Genomic DNA, 23,367 nt, shown 5'->3' with positions numbered 1-23,367 from the left:
TCCTTCTCACCCTCAAATGCCGCCTATAATATGCCATTTATCACAATGAGCATAACCCACACTGGCTTAAAGAAAGACTAGGGAATGCAGTAGCTCACTTTGGTGTGTGGCTCAGAAGCCACTTGATCTAGGATTCAAATGATGTCACCAAGACGTGGGTCCCACTCCCTTGATTTCTGTCTCTACTTCCTTAGTCCTAGTTCCAACCTGTGAGCCCAGGTGGTGACCGATGGCTGCAGCAGTTCCAGAAATCCTATCCTTTTTCTCTCACCTCCAGCAAGTAGGGAGCAAGAATCTCGTTCCCAGGATTCTTAGTGACTGTATCATTTCACGTCATTGACTGGTTTCTGAATTTATTGCTGTGATCAAGAGAATGCGATACGCTAAAGAGCCAATCAGGGCCTACCTCTAGACCCAGGCTTTGAGGTCAATTCCATCCAAACCACAAAGTGGGAACAGGAGAGGTAATTTCCCCAAGGAAACTCAGGATGCTTTTGTCAGAAGGAGAGATGGATACTGGCATCAAACCACCAGTGGCCCCTGCATCCCATTCAACTCTACTCCACTCCTACCAGCCAGTACCAAAGCAAGCATCTCAGCAATCTCACAAAGCCTTGCTAGACTGACCTTGTGTGGCTCTTTTACATGACATGCCGTTCCTCTGCAAGACAAATGACAAGGAGACCTGGCCCCTGACCTCAAGCAGGTTACAATCTAGTCAACAAACATGTTTCAACTTCGAAAGAAAAGAAGAGAGAAAAAAGTGGCCCATCTAACTGAATATTCCCTTTTATGTTTTTGTTTTTGTTTTTTTAGTTCAATTCTTAATGGTCCATCAAAGTTCTAAAAGTAAACATATTTTAAAGGGTTATTTTCTTTAACCGGCATTTAACTTCATTTCAAATCTTCCCTCTGAGATTGCCACCTGACACAATTGGGTGAGCTGTCTCACAGGGCCACGAGATGCATGCACTTTCATTTGAGGACAGCTAGTGGCGAAAGTGAAGAGCAATGAATGGGGAGGCAGAAGACCTATGTTCTACCCACTTCTCAGCCATCACTAGTGATGTGATACGGGGAAAGTGGCTTTGTTTCCTAACTAGGAAAGGGCTTTTAAAACTTTGGAATTTCTTGAGGCTCAGTAGGTTAGGGACTCAGCGTAGTCTCTGTGAGATGTGGGTTCAATCCCTAGCCTCGCTCAGCAGGTTAAGGATCTAGCATTGCCACAAACTGCAGCATAGTTTGCAGATTTGGCTTGGATCTGGTGTTGATGTAAGCTGTGGCATAGGCTGCAGCTGCAGCTCTGTTTTAAACCCTAGCCTGGGAACCTCCATATGCCCACAGGAAATCAAAGGAATATCATTCCTCTTAAGTAACTAAGGTTTTCAAGTTTCCATTTAAAATAACCACAAAACACAAGGACTTTCCACTTGCAGAAATATAAAGATACTCATTAAGATATAACTATTGAAACAAAAATAAACAAATGGGACTTAATCAAACTTAAAAGTTTCTGCACAGCAAAGGAAACCCTAAACAAAATGAAAAGACAACCCACAGAATGGGAGAAAATCTTTGCAAATGAATTGACTGACAAGGGATTAATCTCCAAAATTTATAAACACCTTCTGCAGCTCAATACCAAAAAAACAAACAACCCCATCAAAAAATGGGCAAAAGAGCTAATCAGACAATTCTCCAAAGAAGACATGCAGATAGCCAAAAAACACATGAAAAGATGTTCAACATCACTATTTATTAGGGAAATGCAAATCAAAACCACTATGAGGTACCACCGTACACCAACCGGAATGGCCATCATCAAAAAGTCTACAAACAATAAGTGCTGGAGAGGATATGGAGAAAAGGGAACCCTCTTGCACTGTTGGTGGGAATGTAAATTGGTGCAAGCACTGCATAAAGCAATATGGAGATTCCTCAGAAAACTAAAAATAGAATTACCTTTTGAGCCAGCAATCCTACTCCTGGGCATCTATCCAGAGAAAACCATGACTCAAAAAGATACATGTACTCCAATGTTCACTGCAGCACTATTTGCAATAGCCAGGACATGGAAACAACCTAAATGTCCATCTACAAAGGAGTGGATAAAGAAGATGTGATACATATACACAATGGAATATTACTCAGCCACTAAAAAGAAAGAAATAGTGGCATTTGCAGCAACACGGAGGGACCTAGAATTATCATGCTAAGTGAAGTCAGTCAGACAGTAAGACACCAACATCAGATGCTATCACTTACATGTGGAATCTAAAAGAAGGACACAATGAACTTCTTTGCAGAACAGATACTCACAGACTTTAAAAAACCTATGGTTTCCAAATGACACAGGTTGAGGGGTGAGGGGATGCACTGGGTGTTTGGGATGGAAATGCTATAAAACTGGGTTGTGATGATCCCTGTACAACTATAAATGTAATAAAATTCACTGAGTAATTTAAAAAAAAGATATAACTATTTAGCATGGACTGGGTACAGTCACAGTGCTGGTCTCTAAGAAAAGAAAGATACAAAAGGCCCAGCTGCAGTTCTGGCTGAACACCCATGTTGGTCAGGGAAACAGATGGGTAAATAAACAATTACAATGCAATGTGTTCCATGTGATAATTGAAATCTGCACAGGTTGCTGCTGGAATTGAAAGACAACATGAGTCTTGATGGCTGAGGATGAGTTTATTACGTGAATAAGGGACAGGAAAGGGGGTGGGCCTAGGTGAGCCTTTCAGACAGAAGGAAAAGCAAGTGCAGAGGCTGATGAAGCTCAGTAAAGATGCTCATATTGTTTGCCTCTCCAGAGCCACTCTCCACCCCTGACTGCCCTGCTCTGTGCCCTGGGACTGGCCTCTGCAGAAGGCATCTTTAGAGCTCCCTTGTCTTCTGGTGTCTAATTGAGTTCAGCCAAATAGGGTGCCCCAGGTGCAGAATGGAGGGAGGTGGGGGATAGAGTTCCCACATAGAGCCCCCCAGCTCTCTCCCTGCACTGCAGCGGGGAGGCCACAGCTCCAGCTCCCTGGGATGTCCATCTCTTTCGAGGTCCTGGAAACTGCTCTTTGCCTTGGCCCTTCAGGCCTGGAAGGCTAATGACCTTCCATTCTTATTTCCCTTTACCCTGTCCACACCTCTGTAAGTAGTCTAGGAAACTCTTCAATTGCCCCCTTTGTGCGTATCATCCGTTTCCTGCCAGCACCCTGACTGATCAGTGTGTGGATTATATGGAAACTGCAGGGCCAGAACACAGCATTTACATCTGCACGTGGGGAGAGTGAGGAGGACAGAAAGTTGGCAGGAACTGGGTCTCTGAGGGCCTTGGATTCTCTGTACAGAGTGAATGGAGATTGTATTGTAAGGTAGTGGGAAGCTATTTTCTGAATCATTACATTGCATTTTTAAAAAGACATTTGCCATCCTTACAGGTAATACACTATGCACAATTCAAAAGCAGCTGCTTGCATGCTACTAGGCCTTAGCAGGAACAGAGTCGCTCATTTCCATAGAGGTAAAACATGGAACAGCAAGTGACCATGCAGCCAGAGCGGCTCATCATGAAATATGTTCTGTCAAAGGCGAGCCATCCACCCTAAGGGATGTGGACCAGGCAAAGCAGAGCAGGGGGTACAAGTAAGTGGTAGAACCAGAAGGCCCAGAATTCCTCTACTTCAGTTCATGTCGATGGCTACATGGAGGAAGAGCGGAAGCTTATTACCAGCTGAAAAAGAAGGGAAACAGGTTGATCTTGGTTCATGGAAGGGCTGGCTTGTGCTATGGATTGAATTGTGCACCCTCCAAATTCATATACAGAAGCCCCATCCCCCAAGGGATGGCATTGAGAGAGAAGGCCTCTAAGAATTAATCAGATTTAGATGAGATCACCACGAAGGTAGGGGTCCCATGATGGGATTCACGCCCTTATAAGAAGATATGTCCCTATTGGGAGAAGACATGGTGGAATACATGGGTAGAATACAAGAGATGGAAGCAGGAGTAGCCCTCCTCATCCTCACTCCCCAGAACACAAGACCAACCAGAATCCTATAAAAGCTTTTCTCAAGTGGGATAAACTTACTGTAAGAAGCAAGTCAGTATGAATTGCGCAAGGGCCACAATGGATTCTACACTCCTCCACCCAGGTCTCCTCTGGGGGGTCATTCCCCCAAGCACCTAATGCACTTATTCCCTATCTGCTAATATCAGCCTCTGGCAACTCACAGTTGTGTCCCTCGCTGAATACTGTCCTCAGGCACAGGGCTATGCCTCGCTCAAGACCATGCCCCTGCCCAGAAAGCAGCCCACAGCCATGACTTGTTGATGGAGGGTTATGAAGGCCGGACTCTTTGCCTCCATGCAAGACAATTACGAAGCACTTTCCCACCTCCAGGGCTCCTCAAAGGATGATCTGAAGCCTCAGCGGCAACCACCTTGCTGGTTACCTTCTCACTCTATACAATTCTGCCTTCCTCGCAGGCTTACAAGCATATGTCCCAACAGACCACGCCCCACCTCAAATCCTTCAACATATAGCCCTCTATCTCCAAATCTGTTCCCAAGGGAACCCAGTATAAGAGCTGAAACTTCCATTCATTCTAACAAAGTAAACACAATGGAAAAGAAAACAAGGAATTATTTTAATTTTAGGTTAGTACTAGGAGCAACTAAACTTGCATTTTGAATTTAGGCAACTTTTGCTGTTTTGTAAAGGGAAACATTGTGCACAGGGACTAGAATTTTCAAGGCCACCTCCACCAACTCTTCCTTGGCATGTTAGGTACCCATAAACATTGTTCAAGCCACCCGAATGATGGTATTTTGTTATGGCAGCCTACGCAAAGAAATATAAGTAGCCCAGAAACTCGTCTGCAAGACTATCAGAAATATTCCAGCATGGAAGAGAGGGCATGGTTCTAGCCAGCAGAAGAGAAAAGAAGGTTGAGAGTTTATAATCCATACAGGCTTATTATAAAAAATGTAAAGTTTACTGCTTATCACTACTAGAAATTTACTTTGTGGCTGCCTCTTCCCTAGAGAGTGTTGTGGTGCCAAATGGGAGTAAATGAGAATCAGTCATGACAGGTGAGATTATACTGTGGCAGTAAATCTTTGCAACAACCAAGGTTTGTTTCTCCCTTATTCTACTTGTCCACTGAGGGTCCACTACTGTTTTGACTCAATTAATTTTATTTTGGCACTCACTCCAATGGAGAAGTCTCATTGTGGCCCTGGGAACCACACAAGCTAACTCTCACAGCCTCTGCTTAGAAGTGGCCCGCTGGGAAACCTGGACAGCTGCATGCAAAGCAATGAAACTAGAACACACCCTCACACCATGCACAAAAATAAACTCCAAATGGCTGAAAGACTTAAATATATGACAGGACACCATCAAACTCCTAGAAGAGAACATAGGCAAAACACTCTCTGACATCAACATCATGAATATTTTCTCAGGTCAGTCTCCCAAAGCAATAGAAATAAGAGCAAAAATAAACCCATGGGACCTCATCAAACTGAAAAGCTTTTGCACAGCAAAGGAAACCCAAAAGAAAACAAAAAGACAACTTACAGAATGGGAGAAAATAGTTTCAAATGATGCAACGGACAAGGGCTTAATCTCTAGAATATATAAGCAACTTATACAACTCAACAGCAAAAAAGCCAATCAATCAATGGAAAATGGGCAAAAGACCTGAATAGACTATTCTCCAAGGAAGATATACAGATGGCCAGCAAACACATGAAAAAATGCCCAACCTCGCTGATTATAAGAGAAATGCAAATCAAAACTACCATGAGATACCACCTCACACCAGTCAGAATGGCCATCATTAATAAGTCCATAAATAACAAATGTTGGAGGGGTTGTGGAGAAAAGGGAACCCTCCTGCACTGTTGGTGGGAATGTAAACTGGTACAGCCACTATGGAGAACAGTTTGGAGATACCTTAGAAAACTATACATAGAACTTCCAAATGACCCTGCAATCCCACTCTTGGGCATATATCCAGACAAAACTCTACTTAAAAGAGACACATGCAGGAGTTCCCATCGTGGCACAGAGGTTAACGAATCTGACTAGGAACCACGAGGTGGCGGGTTCAATCCCTGGCCTTACTAAGTGGGTTAAGGATCCGGCGTTGCAGTGAGCTGTGATGTAGGTCACAGACACGGCTCGGATCCTGCATTGCTGTGGCTCTGGCACAGGCCGGTGGCTACAGCTCCAATGAGACCCATAGCCTGGGAACCTCCATATGCCATGGGAAGCAGCCCTAGAAAAGACAAAAAAAAAAGAGAGAGAGAGAGAGAGAGAGAGAGACATGCACCCGCATGTTCATTGCAGCACTATTCACAATAGCCAGGACATGGAAACAACCCAAATGTCCATCAACAGATGATTGGATTCAGAAGATGTGGTAAATATACACAATGGAATACTACTCATCCATAAAAAAGAATGACATAATGCCATTTGCAGCAACATGGATGGAACTAGAGACTCTCATACTGAGTGAAATGAGCCAGAAAGACAAAGACAAATATCATATGATATCACTTATAACTGGAATCTAATATCCAGCACAAATGAACATCTCCTCAGAAAAGAAAATCATGGACTTGGAGAATAGACTTGTGGCAGCCCGGGGGGAGAGGGAGGGAGTGGGAGGGATCGGGAGCTTGGGGGTATCAGACACAACTTAGAATAGATTTACAAGGAGATCCTGCTGAGTAGCATTGAGGACTATGTCTAGATACTCATGTTGCAACAGAACAAAGGGTGGGGAAAAAAATGTATACATGTAAGAGTAACTTGATCCCCATGCTGTACAGCGGGAAAAATTAAATTAAATTAAATTTTAAAAAAAGAAGTGGCCCACATTAGATTAGCCAAAGCAAGTGACATGACCACTTCTGATCTTAACAGGGCAGAGATATGTTATCTTCTCATAGGCAAAGACACCCCACAGAGAAGCAGCAAAATTATGAGTAAACAGTAACATAGTCTACCACAGTAAGGTGGCTTCTTTTGCTCCCTAAAGTGGTCCATACATGCACAAATCCAACCAAAGTTAGCCTGCAACTATAATGCTCTGTATTCCTGGGATTTAAAGATTAAGGATACAGACATTTAAGCTAAAGACACCAAAGGTTTTAGATCTGTGGTAGATATCCTATAATCTTTCTCCTAAAACAGCATTCTCTTTTATTGTCTTAGCACGTGAGAAACGTATTTGTATTTTTTTTTGGGGGGGGGGGCTTTTTTAGGGTCATACCCATGGCATACATAGGTTCCCAGACTAGGCGTCGAATCAGAGTGGTAGCTGCAGGCCTACGCCACAGCCACAGCAACATCACATCCGATTCAACCTACATCATAGCTCATGGCAATGCCGGATCCTTAACCCACTGAACAAGGCCAGGAATCGAACCTGCATCCTCATGGATGATAGCCAGATTCATTAACCACTGAGCCTCAGTGGGAACTCCCATATTTCTACTTCTAGTCCTCAGAAAATTAGAACCTCAAAATTCAAAATGTAAGGGACAAGTTAACCAGATACATATTTTTTCCTGTAACATCTATCTAATTCATAAATACACAAGGGTAGGGAGGAAAAGAGAGAAAAGGAGGGAAGGAGGAAAAAAGAGAGAGAAAGAGAGAGAGGCCTGGCTAGAAAGTCAGCACCATGTCTAACACTGGCAAGTTCCAGTATGGCTTGGGAGCTTGAAAAGAACCACCATGGACAGTTCCCAGGGCAGGCTTCTGCTGCAGAGAAAGCAACCATACTTCAAACAGTTGAGGAGTTCCTATTATGGCTCAGCAGTAACAAACACAACTAGGAACCATGAGGATGCGAGTTTGATCCCTGGCCTCGCTTGGTGAGTTAAGGATCCAGCATTGCTGTGGCAGTGGCGTAGGCTAGCAGCTGCAGCTCCGATTCAACCCCTAGACTGAGAACTTCCATATGCTGCAGGTACAGCCCTATAAAAGCAAAATATATATATATATATATATATATATATATATATATATATATATATATATGTTGGGAGATGTGGAGTTCTAGGGTAAGCTAAGTATATCACCTTTCCAAGCAGGTTTACTAGATTTACAACTAGCTTTGTAGGTTTCTACAATGGTTATCTCATTCACCTCACAACTAAGTTTATCATCTTTCCAAGTAAGAGGACCATTCAAGTTATGAAAAGTCACCTGCAGTATCTAATAATGCAAATATACTTGGGATAAAAACAGGGTATCTCCAGGCATAAGGATTTTGGCATTGTTACAGATACCTCTGTATCTTCAGGTGTCAGAAAAATGGTTTAAAAGGTGATCTTGACAAGGCAAAGGGGAAAAAAGGTCTTTGTCAGTGATCCTGCCTTGACTATGTCGCTAGAATCACGATGTGATGTTCAGCCCTATAGATGTTTCAAAAACAAATACAGGTGTGACTTGGTCTAGCAAAGTCTTTGGGGTCAAGCATCCTTGGGTCTGAATCCTGTCTCTACCATTCATTAGCCATGTGACCTTGAACAAGCTGACATCTCTGAGTCTTGGAATCCTCTTCTGTAAAATGAGGATCATAATAACTTTTATTCAGAGGGTTGGGTGAAGATTAAATGAGCTAGTATTCCTGGTAAATAGTAAAACCTTAATAAGATACAGTTATCAACATGAATCATCATCATCAGCTTCTTCTTCATCTTCATCATGATGATGAGCCAATTCATAGAAAGAATTAGAGAGGTACAAAGGTAGCTCAATCATAAAATATTCCACAGATTGGGGAGGTAGTGTTTGCTTTCACAAATACATTCATACTATAATTACAAATACTAGATTTCCTTTAAAAAAACTAGATTTCTGATTTCAAAAACATTATGATACCAAGTGTCCATTGACAGATAAATGGAATAAAGAAGATGTGGATAAAGAAAATATATATATATATATCCATTAAATATATATAATGGAATACTGCTCAGCCATAAAAAAGAATGAAATAATGATATTTGCAACAACATGGATGAACCTAGAGATTATCATACTAAGCAAAGTCAGACAGAGGAAGACACTGTATGATAACACTTACATGTAGAATCTTTTTTGAAGTGATACGAATGAGCTTATTTACAAAATAGAAATAGACTCACAGATGTAGAAAACAAATTTATGGTTAACATAGGGAAAGAAGGGGAAGGGATGAACCAGGAATCTGGGATTAGCAAATACAAAGTACTATATATAAGTAACATAAAACAGATAAACAACAAGGTCCTACTGTTCAGTACAAAGAACTATATTCAATATCTTGCAATAAAGTTTAACGGGAAAGAATCTGAAAAAGAATACACATATGCATGTATAACTGAATCACTTTGCTGTACTCCAGAAGCTAGCACAACACTGTAAATCAACTACACTTCAATTTTTAAAATTGTGATAAACCTCATTAATTAAGTGGTTTAAAAGAGTTTAGAAAAACCTATGTTTTTTTTATCTTAATTGCTTTTCCCATTCAATTTAGCATCAACCACCACACCACAAAATGAGTGCCTTTGTCATCCTACTATTTCCTTTCTCATTAAAAAGTGTCTGAAATCTGTGATTTCATGAACTGAAATGGTTTCTTTGTCCTCATTCAGAAAGAGAAAGCATCTGCTCACTAATAATAATGCCATGGGAAAAAACTGCCACAGAAACCAGGCATTTGCATTTCCTCCTTGGATAAATTTGCAAAACTTCATAACTTTGTAGGGTCCCCTCAAGGGAAGAGACAAGTTTATCAAAAAGTATTGCATTCTAAATTTAATTGCTATTACACTATTTTATTTGCATACTCAAACAGTTACTGGGTGAAGCGCAATTCATGGGATGGTGTGTTTCAGAAAGGCACAGTGGAGAAAAATTAATCCAGAGCTCCAGAGTTCATTCACCCAAGTGCACAGAAAATATACATTAATAAGTGACTAACTAGAATCCATAGGAGTATGCACATTTTCCTTTTTGAGATAGGAATGGGTTTTTCTTAGGTGCTTTGATAGCCAGGGGCTACATAATTGGGATATCATCCATAAATGGACAGGGTGTTTACGTTTCAAATGCCAATCTATGTCGGTTCTCCGTGTGGCCATTTCACTAAGAGTTTAATTTAAAACTTATTTTCTTTAAAAAAAAATAAAATAAAAAAGCAAGTTCCCTTGTGGCTCAGCAGGTTAAGAATCCAGTGCTGCTCTAGCTGTGGTATGAGTTGCAGCTGTGGTACAAGTTTGATCCCTGGCCAAGGAACTTCCAAATGCCACAGATGTGGCCAAACATGAATAAATAAATAAAATTTATTTTCTTACTTGAAAAGAACTGGAGATGCTTTTCTCATTAGCTTTTCTCTCTTAATACTCCTAGAGAATATTATCTATAAATGGACTGCTCATGAAAGAAAATACAGCTAGAAATTATTTTTAAATCTGAGGACGTATTCAAAGAAAAGCAAATTTTAGAAATTATGATTTTACTTGCTTGTAAATTTGTCATTTTTAAGAGAAATAACCAATACTGTCAAGGATGTTAACAAATAAGTACCCTTATCCACTATTCATAAAACTGTAAACTGATATAAAATTTTTAATAGGTCAGTACAGTATCTCCAAAACCAAGAATCTGGAAATCTTATCAAAGGCAGGTTAAAACCAAGGGATCTAGAGTTGGAAGCCTGTCTTCAAATTCCTACTCCTATACTTGCTCTGTAACTCTGGGCAAGTTTCTCAACTTCTCTGAACCTGATAATCCTCATTTATAAACAATGTAATAATATCATAAATTTCTTAAGGCTTTTGTGAGAATCAAAGTATTTTCTATTGTTGATTAACAAATTGCCACAATCTGTGCAGCTTAAAACAATATATATTTTTTTAATTTCAGTTTCTGTGGGTTGAGAGTCTAGGCATGGTTTATCTGGGTCCTTCATAATATTTTAATCGAGGTGTCAGTCCATGTAGGATTCTCATCCAGAGTCTCAACTGGGGAAGAGTCTCTTGTTGGTTCTTGAATATGCCAGGAATAAAGTCTCCAGAATGAGTCTGCTAACAAGACTGAGTTTTATATACTATGACATAACCATATCCCACAACCTTTGTCATATTCTATTGGTTAGAAGTAAGTCATGGATCCTGCTCACACACAAAACCATAAATACTAGGATTATGGATGTCATCTTAGGGTCTGTCCACCACACAGAGCCTGATAATAAACATGCATAAGGAAAAGAATTAAACAAACAAAACAGAGTATCTAAGAGGCATGGGACAGTATCAACGATCTAATAAATGCATAATTAAAAATCCAGAAAGAGACAAGGAAATGAATGGGGTAGAAGAACTATTTGAAAAAAGAATGGCTAAGAATTTTCCAAAAATAATGAAATCAGAGATCCAAAAATCTCAGAGAAACACCAGGTAAGATAGATGCTTCCCCAAAGTACATACTTGCATTATATTGAACCATATCATAAACAAAACAGAAAGAGAAAATCTTAAAGGTAGCCAGAGAAAATGAATATGCTTCATGCAGAGAAACAAAGGTAATAATTAAAGAAACTAGGCAAGCCAAAAGACAATGGAGAGGTATCTTTAAAGCACTGAAGAAAAGCCTCTCAACCCAGAATTTTACACCCAGCAAAACTATCTTTCAATAATAGAAGTAAAGACTTTTTTTAGATAAAATCCATTCTGAACATAAAGGATTCACATTTTTTTTAATTTTACTTATCTATTTTTTCCACTGTACAGCATGGGGACCAAGTTACACATACATGTATACATAATTTTTCCTCCCATTGTCAAGGACTCAAAATTGATTAACAAAAACATCCTTGCCCTCAAAATATCATGGAGCCTAATCAGAAAAATATACTGATAAAAAGAATTTCAATACAATGTTGTAAGTGACAGGAAAGATAATGAGTTCCATTTGAATGACATCTGGGTGTGAAAGGTGTCTAATGAGTAGTGGAAATGTATATCTGGAGAGAGGAAGAGGATCTGAGAGTCACCAACATACGACTAGTAGTCCATGCCATGGAAATAAATGAAATCACTCTGCAAGAATATGAGTAATAAAAGGGATGGGAAGAAAAAGAAGGTGGTCCAAAGATGGCACTGGAGAACACTGATATTAGAAAACATAAAGAGGCAGGATTTCCCATCTTGGCTCAGTGGTTAAAGAACCCAACTAGTAACCATGAGGTTTGAGGTTCCATCTCTGGCCTCGCTCAGTGGGTTAAGGTTCCAGCGCTGCCCTGAGCTGTGGTGTAGGTTGCACACATGGTTTGGATCCTTTGTTGTTGTGGCTATGGTGTAGGCCAACAGCTGTAGCTCCAATTCGACTCCTAGCCTGGAAACCTCCATATGACATGGGCATGGCCCTAAAAAGACAAAAGACAAAAAGAAAAAAGAAAATACAAAGAGGGAGAGTTGTGCTGGTCTCTGTTTTCATCCATTTTCTTAAAATATCCATATCTGTGGATGGACCTGGAAGGTATCATGCTTAGTAAAATAAATCAGAGAAATTTGACAGAGAAAGACAAATACTGTCTGATACCATGTATATGTGGAATCTAAAACATAAAACAAATGAATGAATATAACAAAACAGAAACAGACTCACAAATATAGAGACCAAACTAGTGGTTACCAATGGGGAGGGGCAAGAAAGGAGGAATATGATAGGGGTAGAGGATTAAGTACAATTTACTACATATAAAATAGATAAGCTATGAGGATATATTATACAGCACAGGGAATACAGCCAATATTTTATAACTATAAATGAAATATAATCTATAAAAACACTGAATCATTATGCTCTATTCTTGAAACTAATACATTATAAATCAATTGTAGTTCAATTTTATATATATATCCATGTGACAAGAAACAGGAGGAGAGACAAATGAAAGAGAGAGGAAAAACCAACACTAACTGAGATCTCAGCAATGCCAGGTGTTATTCTCAGTACTTTAAATGTATTATCTTATTTAATCCTCACAGCAGTCTTTATTTTATCCCATTTAACAAATGAGGCACAAAGATTAAATAATAGCCCCAGTGTCACATTGTATAAGTGGTAGAGCTAAGATCTCAAGCCAGATGTTTGGCCTGAACTTCTCCTTCCCACTATACTGTATTACTTACAAAGTAGGGATGAAAAAAGAATGCTGCATGCATAACCACTCAACCCTCAATCACAGTGGAAGTCTAAAACCTTAGCAATAGAGCAATAGAGGTCCCAATTTTTTTGTATGGTGACTGACCAAGGTTCCAGATGAAGGGTTTGCAGCACTGACTTTCCATGAAATATAAGTCACTCATGTGCACTGAGGGGGTCCCGCTGAGATCTAGCTTCACATTTGGTTTCCTTCTAAATGGCCATACTAGCCCTAAGGCCATGTTTCCTCATTCAACCGCATTCTGGTACAAAGCTACAGAATTCCCCTTTCAGAGAAGTACAAGTAACCTAGGAGGATGAGATTATTCATAGGCTTTTTAAAAACAGATATATTGTTTCTTTAGCCACAAACATAATTTCTATCAGAACTAACAGTATTTGACTAAAACTCCTGCTCCAAACAGAGGAGAAAGTTTATCGAGGGAAACAGTAACATATAATAAATGGAGGGTTTGTTTGGTGGCAAGAGGGACAGTCTTCTTAATAATGCTCTGTTTCAGAGAGATCTTTTCCTGCCAAAGATGATAGGATCGGTGTGCTGGGAGTGTGGGACTAAAGAATAAACAGAGCTTTGTCTTGTGTTTCGATTTTATTTTAACCACCGCACAAGGGGAGACAGAGAACTGGTATTTCACATACCATAAATTAGAGCATGGTTTTCAGAGCATTAGAACAGGGAACTTAGCTTTTGGCAGGAACAGAAGTGAAAACTCGGAGAAAGGTTTATTTTAAGTTCAGTTACACCCGAATTGACTCACAAATATAGTTACCCATTATTACCTCCTACCCCAGTCATGTTTTGTGACTTCTCATAATTACCTAAAACATACTTCATGGTTCTTGGGAGGCACAAATACATGGTAAGTTTACACATCAGATGGGTAAATATTTGCCATCAAGAGAATCCTGATTCTCCTTTACACCAAATGGCATCTAGAATAGGAAAACCAAGTTTATTCAAGACTTTGTCCCCATCTGATTAATGAGTAAATATTTAGCTCCTGAAGGTCAAAAACATACTGTATTCTTTGGCCCTTTGCATCAGCAAATAGAAAAGAAAGCAATTTACAAGTGGTGCTGCAATAAATAGTTTGTTTTCCTCAGAATTTTCCTACTAAAACTGATTCCCATCTTAAAGGAAGACTCACATTCCTGTTTTCTGTTTTTCTTTCTCAAAGACAGAACTGGTATTACTCTGTTTCCAGAGAAAATAACCATACCAGTCGACAGGTGGGGAAAGGCAATTAGGATAAACTGTAGGTATACGACCAGAAGGGTAGGAATACGAATATAGATTCCCAGTCAGTAGGTCTGAGAGTGACCTGAGATTCTGCATGGCTAACAAGCTACCAGGCCACATCTACAATGGTGGTCCAAGGACCACACTCAGAGTAGCAAGGGTATAGGTGGTGTGAGGCCAGAGCTGGCTGAGAGGCTGGGCTGAACTGGGTGGGATAGCAGAACCCAGGGCAATCCAGAATGCAGGACCAGAAAGAGCTAGGAAACCAGTACAGATGACTAAGCTCATAGTCCCATAACCAAGGCAGACTCTACTAGAACAGATGATCCCTGCAAGTTTATCCCGAGACAATGACCTCTCCATCTTCCAGTGGCTACAAGTCACCCCCACCCCCTGCAGCCTCCCCTGGGGCTCCATATCATCATGCCAGTTTGTCATATGGGAAACAAGAATATCATTTTCCTGGTGTTCCATGATTGGCAAAAGGTTGGGAAACACTTCTTTAAAGGTCTGAAGGCTGAAGATTGGGCTTTCATGAGCAGGTGTCTAAGAAAAAGCCTTCAAAGGCCATGCAGAGGGCAAAATGTGGAAGAAAATGTGAACAAAAGCAAGCCCAGCATGGGAAAGCCTGAGGCCAATGAAAGACAAGGCCACAGAAGCTGCATGAGAATGTGATGTAGGAGTCCCCATTGTGGCACAGTGGAAACAAATCTGACTAGGAATCATGAGGTTGCGGGTTCGATCCCTGGCCTCGCTCAGTGGGTTAAGGATCTGGTGTTGCTGTGAGCTGCAGTGTAGGTCATAGACTCAGCTCAGATCTGGTGTTGCTGTGGCTCTGACGTAGGCTGGCAGCAACGGCTCTGATTAGACCCCTAGCCTGGGCACCTCCATATGCTGTGGTGCGGCCCTAAGAAAAAAACAAAAACAAAAGCAAACAAAAAAAAGAATGTTGTCTAGTCACTTATGACGGAGCATGATAATGTGAGAAAATAGAATGTATATATGTATGTGTAACTGGGTCACCATGCTGTACAGTAGGGAAAAAAAAATTTGTATTGGGGAAGTAATTTTTTTAAAAAATTGGAATTTTGGAAAAAAAAAAAAAAAAAGAATGTGACGTAGCCCGGTGCTTTAAGAGGTAAAGGTCAATGTGAAATTCTAGCAGTGAACATAGGCAGGGATGAGAAGGATAAAGTCTGGAAAAAGTAGGCTAGAATCAGTTTTGAGATTAGCCACTCATGGCTAAAAGAGTGTGCCAAAATCTTGAGAAGAATTAAATTTAAGCAAAAATATATATAGTATATATCATATTTATTAATGACATGCATATGAGTGCTCTATTTTCAACAGACTGTGTATCACTGATCCACAGCTATGTTTTTATTGTCAGCTAATTCCTTTTGTTGCTTCCAAAGATGGAAACGTTAAAAAAGGCCTTCAGATATTGTAATCCAGTCCTGGGTAGTGAACTCTGGGGAGATGCAGCCAAGCATCTGGTCTTAATCTTGGTGTCTTATGTAAGGATTCCCCCTAACTAGGTTAGCCCCAAACACAGTATTTACAAGGTATCTTTTTGGGGAGGCGGGGGGCAGTCTCGACATATGGAGGTTCCCAGGTTAGGGGTCAGTTGGAGCTGTAGCTGCCAGCCTAGGCCAGAGCCACAGCAACTCGGGATCCAAGCCTCATCTGCCACGTACACCACAGCTCATGGCAATGCCAGATCGTTAACCCACTGAGCAAGGCCAGGGATCGAACCCACATCCTCATGGCTGCTAGTCGGGTTCTTTAACTGCTGAGCCATGACAGGAACTCCTACAGGGATCTTGGTGTCTGACAAAGAAACTAAGTTCCAGCAGTTACAGTCTCCTTTCAGACCTTTCCCCAAAGTCCTCTACCCAACAGGAGCTTTCAGTGTGGGACCCTCCAGCTTCCACATGGAAGGTGGTGGCCTTGAGTCATGATCTATCTTTGTCAGAGAACCTCATCTTCACGCTCCCAGCAACATCCCCTGGGTTCTTTCCACGGGTTCAAGTTTATCTTCTGTCATTGCCTTACCTGGAATCCTTCTTGATTACTTGTAACTCTTCAACTTAAAGAAGTCCCAGCTCATGAATTAAACCTGTTGGCTGTTGTTTCCCATACAGACAACTGTTCAAACCTGTAAGGTAAATTCATTCCATTTAATCCACTTGACATTTTGGGCTCGCCTTTCTTCCTCCTCCATATGTTAAATAGGCACAAACTGAGTTGCAATCAAAACGCAACTTTCTTTTGTCACCTAATGAGCTTTTAAAATTAATTCCATGAGCAAACTCTTTCCCTGCCCCTGAATGAAAACGTTTCTGTTCCTTCTTGGCTTAGAGACTCTCCTCGAGTCCATAAAGTACAAATACACATCAACTGAGTGATTTGAATATCCAGTCCAAGATATGAATTAACGCTTCAACTTGATTTAGCCTTAAATACACCAAATACACTTCCTCCCACCTGCTCCAGTTCAAATCTATTTTCTTAAGGTGGCAAAAAGCGATGTGGTTGGTTTTATCTCAGGATCAGCACTTACGAATTGTGCAAACTGGGCGTTAAACGAGGCCAGGGGGAGGACCACCACTCATATTCATAGACTTTCCCCTAATTTTCAGAAAGAAGCTGTTGGGGGAGGAGGCACTAGCTCTTCCCCCCGCCCCCTGCCTCCACCATGGTCAGAACTGGAAGAAGGAGGTGTACTGAACAGTAAATTGCTTCCTGACACGGGTCCTCCCTCTGCTAGATTAGCAGCTATTTAACTCTCACTCTTTGTCTCTTTCCTTGGAGGGGGGGATTGGTCTTCTGAAGACTTGGGGAGAAGTCCCCAGTGAACCCCTCCAGTTGCAATCCCACAAGGTCGGCACTGCGGCTTTCCTCTATCAGGCTTTCCGTCCCCCTCCGCATATGCTTTCCTGGGGACCCACCCCCATCACATTCCTTCCCTATCTGAATGCCCTTCCTTGGGCAAAAGCCATCTTGGGTAGGACCCAGACGGGTCCAAGCCAGCTCTTTTCTGGTCCATGGGAATTCCTGCAAGTTCACCCCAGCAAAACCCCCTCAGTTCTGGGCTGCAGCACTTGAGTCCTCTAGCTTATTAAACACAGATCCTCTCCCCTGTGTTTCCTGGGTGCAATGAGACCAGGTCAAGCTCACCAGGGAGTCCTGTGGAAGTGCCCTCTCCAGACTTGAAGTGGAAATACCTTCACCTCTCTGGGGCTTACCACAGAATAGCGCCTCACTCCAAAGGAATTCACCCATGCTGCCTCCTCATTCCACTCTGACCCTATTTATGGCCTTAATCTGACTAAAGGGTCCAAATATCATGCATCAGTTCTGCACAATTTCCTGTGTCAGTGCAGCACATGGGGGATTGGTCTAACATTCATTTTGGCACCTGATGGCTACTGTATTGAGACCTTTTGAAATTAAGCTCCAGTTACATCCATTTTATTTTATTTTATTTATTTGCCTTTTCTAGGGCCCCTCCCTTGGCATATGGAGTTTCCCAGGGTAGGGGTCCAAGCGGAGGCGTAGCCACCGGCCAACGCCAGAGCCACAGCAACGAGGGATCCAAGCCTCATCTGTGACCCACACCACAGCTCAGGGCAATGCCGGATCCCCAACCGACTGGGCAAGGCCAGGGATCGAACCAGAAACCCCATGGTTCCTAGTCGGATTCTTTAACCACTGCACCACGACGGGAACTCCAGTTACATCCATTTTAGAGTCACTCCTCTCTTCCCTTCCTAGTGTTAAGCATTGAGACTAAACTTTCAGGGAAAATCATGATTCAATAGGAAAGAAAACAGCAGAATTCACTGGGTAATGGACTTTGTCCAGGTCCCTACAGGACCACTGGGACAGCCAAGCTGAAGGTCAGCTTAGGATTCTCTCAGACACCAGGTCCATGAAAGATAGGCTGTCTTCTGGTCCAGTCTGTGATAATGGGATTCTGTCAAGTTGGTATAATTGTTCCAGGGCCAAAGAACAAAGTGTAAATGCACCAAGTGGAAGGAAAGAAGGAAGGAAAAAAGGGAGGGAGGAAGGAAGAACGAAATACCCTCTAAGTGAAAGACACATACTTCAAGGCATTTAGCTATGAGACGAAAGTGAATTCTAATAATTACATTCTTATTTCACACTTTAAAAAAAATTCCACTGTCTCTCCCTGCTAGCCAGAGAACTATCTCTCAGAAGTATTTCTTCTCTGGGGGTCCAAACTTCAGCATCAAAGGGCCCCAGACGTGCCATCTATGCTCAAAGCCCCATGATCAACCTTCTCTGGTGGAACTGAGTTTGCAGAACCAAATTACCAGCTGTTCTCACTTGCAAGGAAGATGGCTAAGAAAGAGGGACATCTCTGTGCTATGGGAGTTCTGGCTATACCACTGGGCCGTGGACTGGGAAATCTCCAAGTCAAGGTCTTTGTGTTTCTGCCCTGAAGGTTCTAATAAACTTAATGTCCAGCATGTACTTAAATATCCGGACATCCTATTTCAGTCCAGACTGGAATCTGAAGTCTGGATCCTCAAAGAACTCACAGGCTAGACACTCTTTGAGGTTGATCTGCACAGATTGGGAGATCTATGGGGCATGTGTGTGTGTGTGTGTGTGGCCACCCAATCCCCTGGACTATTTCTCAACCCCTGTGAATAATTTTTTTTTTTTTGTCTTTTGTCTTTTCTAGGGCCGCTCCTGCAGCATATGGAGGTTCCCAGGCTAGGGGTCTAATTGGAGTTGTAGCTGCCAGCCTACGCCACAGCCACAGCAACATGGGATCCAAGCTGTGTCTGTCACCTACACCACAGCTCATAGCAACTCCGGATCCTTAACCCACTGAGCAAGGCCAGGGATCGAACCTGCAACCTCATGGTTCCTAGTCAGACTCGTTAACCCCTGCGCCACGACAGGAACTCCCCCTCTGAAGAATTTGAGGCAGATGCTGGAACAGCTGTTTTCATGAGGGAATTTATAAGACACTGCGCACACAGAATACTGCTTTGGGAGCCTGGAGATGAATAAGTGCCAAGCCAGGAGATGACACCTTGACACAGACACTGGTGTTCTCACTCTGGGAGCCACTGGCCTCTCTCGGTGAATAGGGGCAGTGTCAGGCGGAGCCAGGGACAGAGAGGATATGGCAGCAGACCCCTGTAGTAGCTGTGCGTGGATCATGAGCCGGGAGTGGCAACCTTTGCCAGTCTCTCCAAATACCAGGGGCTGGGGGATTTCAGAGCAAATATAAGGGCAGAAACAGGAAATTTGCAAGACCAGTTTTCGTAGGGCTTCATTTGTGCCCACAAAATGGTTCAGCCTTGATTTCCTGAGATCCAAGAAAAAGTGCTTACAAAATGGGGGACTTTACAATAACAGTTGAGTCTGGTTACAACATGACTCATATTACATAAACGAAGGCTTATTCCTGGGCAAATCCTGACTGCAAATAAATCTACCACGTTGGGGTGCTTATGAATCATTTCCAGATTCTCTCTATGGGGGTGAATTCTGGATCCCCTCCCCCAATGTCTAATTGAAGAGATTGATGGTGGGGCCAAGAATCTTTTAGCAAGTCCCTCAGGTAGTTCCCAAGCCAGTGAACAAAGGCCCAAGCTTTGCCAGACACCAGCTTACAGTAAAACGCCAACCAGTATAGCACAGATATCCAAAAACTGGGATAGTTTAACTTCCACCCGAAAATAATCTGCATAGCTTGACTGCCAAGGTTCCCTATCAGGTCCCTCCCCTCACACAATTTACCTTTGGTAGCAGGAATAAGCTTGGAAAACAATCTTGCTGCTGGGAGCTTAAATTCCATCTAACCCCCAGGGCAAGAGCTGGCCTTTTTAAGCAGCAGCAGCTTCTCACCTGAGGCCCTCAGCAACTCCCCATCAAGTTGCATTTTGATTAGAATGAGATCAGTAGTGAAAGGATCCTTGAACAAATGAAGTAGATGGATAAGCAGGGCGCCCTTTCTTGGCTCTGAGGGTTGGATGAAGAAACTGCAAGTTGCCCAATGACAGAGACAATCTCCAGGGATGGGAACTTTCATGCAGTCGTTTTCCAGGAGCTTGTAAGAGAGAACTAAATGTTCAAGATGCTGAGCCACCAAGATTTCAGAGATCCAGAACCAAAATAGAAGGCTATCGAGAAAAGAGTGCCCCCAAACTGTGAGGACTGGTATCTGCCAGAGCTTCGGGAAGAGCCACAGTGCATGAAGGGTCAGGAAAAGGAAGCAGGGATGAAGAACGAGCCAGGCAGAAGCCTGGGAACACTGGAGGCAGGACAGGGACCAGGCAAAAGCCCAGCGGGCAGCCCTGCCAAAAGGCTAGGCTAAGCCGGCATTGGCATTCTGTGTGCAGTGTGTCTGACTTACTGCCACAGACTTACTTCCTGCCGTTCTTTAGCTAATATTCCAATATTGTCTGTCTCACTCCATTCCATTATCTAGTGGTTCTCAGACGTGGGTGTGTGTGCCTCAGAGCACCTGGAGGGCTTGTCAAGCCACAGATCTGTGGACCCCCACCCAGGTTTTCTGACTCAGTCATTTGTGTTCTCACAAGTTGCCAGGGGATGCTGAGGCTGCTCATCCAGCAACCACTCGTTAAGAAGCACTGATAGAGCCCATCCTGCCCTGAGACAGGTGACAAAGGAGGATTGGAGGCAAATGAAGAAAGGAAGGAAGGGAGGGAGGAGGAGGAAGGAAGGGGGGGGGCAGGAAGGAAGGGAGAGAGGAAGGAAAAAGGAAGGAAGAAGGCGCCTGGGAAGAGGCAATATGTGACAGTGTGTGTAGGGCAGTTTACTCCATGAATACTGTGATTTTCATGGCCATGGAAATGTTAATAAAACAAAATGTGTACCAGCTGATTGATGAAATGAATTTACTGCACTGATTTGAAAGTAAACGCTTCTGAGAGAAGATATTTAAAGGGTCTCAGTCTTTTACACTTTATCCTCAACAAGTTTAAAAATTCATAACGACATGTAAGGGTGTCCGTTGCAAAAGATAGTTTCCGTCTTCCTTTCTAACTTGGATGCATTTTATTTCTTTTTCCTGTCGAATCACTCAGGCCAGAACTTCCAGTACCACATGAACAGCAGTGGTGAGAGTGGACATCTATGATTGTGTTCCTAAGATTGGGGGGAGGATTTCTATTGGGTGTGAGGTTGCCTGTGGGAAAATTCATTGCCGAGAAGGGAAGGGAGGTGAAAGAGCACCAAACGTGGGGATGGCCTGAGGCTGAAGTCATCAAGCAAGCTTTAAAGTTAAAACTGATTGCCTAAGTCCCGTGCTAGTTACTATTGCTCTAACTTGTAACAGCTGTGGAATCTTAGGCACAGTTCTTCTGAAGCTTAGTCTCCTTCTCTATAAAATAAAGCTGCAAGTGGCCCTAGGTTATCCTGAGAGTTACATAGCTTTAAGGAGGGTCTGGCCTGACCACAGCAGAGTCAACTACAAGTTTAAACGATTTAACAATTACAACCCACCAGGACCATCTCAGGCACAAACTGAGGCCCAACCCCTTCCTCCCCCTCACCCAGTGCTCTTCTGTTTCTACACCTAGGTCAGGTCCTGGTTCCTTATTTTTGACAGGGAACTGCTCACCCCATACTGCAAGTCCTTTATTTCTTTTTCTTTTTCTTTTTTTTTTTTTCTTTTTCTTTTTTTTTTTTTTTTTTTTTTTGGTCTTTTTGCTATTTCTTGGGCCACTCCCACGGCATATGGAGTTCCCAGGCTAGGGGTCAAATCGGAGCTGCAGCCACCAGCCTATGCCAGAGCCACAGCAACACGGGATCCGAGCCGCGTCTGCAATCTACACCACAGCTCACGGCAACGCCGGATCCTTAACCCACTGAGCAAGGGCAGGGACAAAACCTGCAACCTCATGGTTCCTAGTCGGATTCGTTAACCACTGCGCCACGACGGGAACTCTGTGCAAGTCCTTTAAACCTCAAATCAAAAGGCATCTCCATTTTACAGATAGGAAAAAGGAAGTTCAGAGGGATTTAAGCCACTCACCCAAGGTCACGTGACTAATAAATGGTAGAGCCAAGATTTCTCATCTGTCTGACCAAAGTATTTTATCTTTCCACTTTACTGCTTTCTGTGACTCCCAAACCAGTACTGTTTTCACTGCACCGAGCACTGGGAAGCTTGGTCTCTGTTAAGCGCACCTGCAACACCTCCACCTGAGCCTCTGCCCCTCCTCCCACTCTCTTGTAAGGTTTGGATCCCTCAGCTGGGGAGGGAGCATGCCTTACCCATCCTCCTCTTCCCACTCCAGCCACTGGGCATGTGCACGCCCTTCCATAGTCTCCCACCAGGCTGTTTGTGAAAGTGTGGGCTAGGGGATCGAATAAGCCCTGTAATTTATTCCTGTCACAGGAAACTTGAACGTTAGCTAAATCACAATAGGAAACCAGCCATTCAGGGGTAATACAATCAAACATTTCACTCAGTCCAAACATACCTGCGGAAGGGAAACCGACTCTAGCTGTCTTTGAATCTGAATGAATGCCTGCGTTCTTTGTATTCCAGGCACGAGCACCTCGTGTACTATTTTCAGAACAAAAGTTCTGGCTTAAACATCAAGCATGTCTAATTGTGGTCTCAGTTAAAAGGCAAGAGCACAGAGTTCCCATCCACTCTGACCTGTTCTCAGGAAGGAAAGGTGCTGGGGGTTCAGTCCTGAAATGAGAAGCAGGCAGGGAAGCCCCATAGCAGAACCCAGCAGTGCCCTAGACACCTTCTCTGACCTTGCTGCTGGGGAGAGTGGGGGATTCGGGTGGACAGCAAGGTGAAGCCACAAGATAGGCAGCTGATTGCCCAGAGCCACCTTGTGTCCTCTGCCTGAATGTGGAA

At 42.7% G+C, this 23,367-nt stretch overlaps 1 long non-coding RNA gene across 1 annotated transcript in view; it reads right to left on the bottom strand.

Annotated features, from left to right (window-relative positions):
- The window catches only part of LOC110260425, a 31,589-nt gene extending 8,591 nt beyond the window's left edge, over positions 1-22,998 (bottom strand). Inside the window, exons 1-2 of the long non-coding RNA XR_002343690.1 lie at positions 22,525-22,998; positions 16,536-16,638 (exon numbers count right to left, since the gene is read on the bottom strand). This is a non-coding gene — a long non-coding RNA (uncharacterized LOC110260425). The remainder of the gene's footprint in view (positions 1-16,535; positions 16,639-22,524) is intronic.

This window comes from Sus scrofa, chromosome 4, assembly GCF_000003025.6.
Source record: "Sus scrofa isolate TJ Tabasco breed Duroc chromosome 4, Sscrofa11.1, whole genome shotgun sequence".
NCBI lineage: Eukaryota > Metazoa > Chordata > Mammalia > Artiodactyla > Suidae > Sus > Sus scrofa.
Note: the sequence above shows the minus strand (reverse complement) of the source record. Positions and strands in the feature narration are given on the sequence as shown.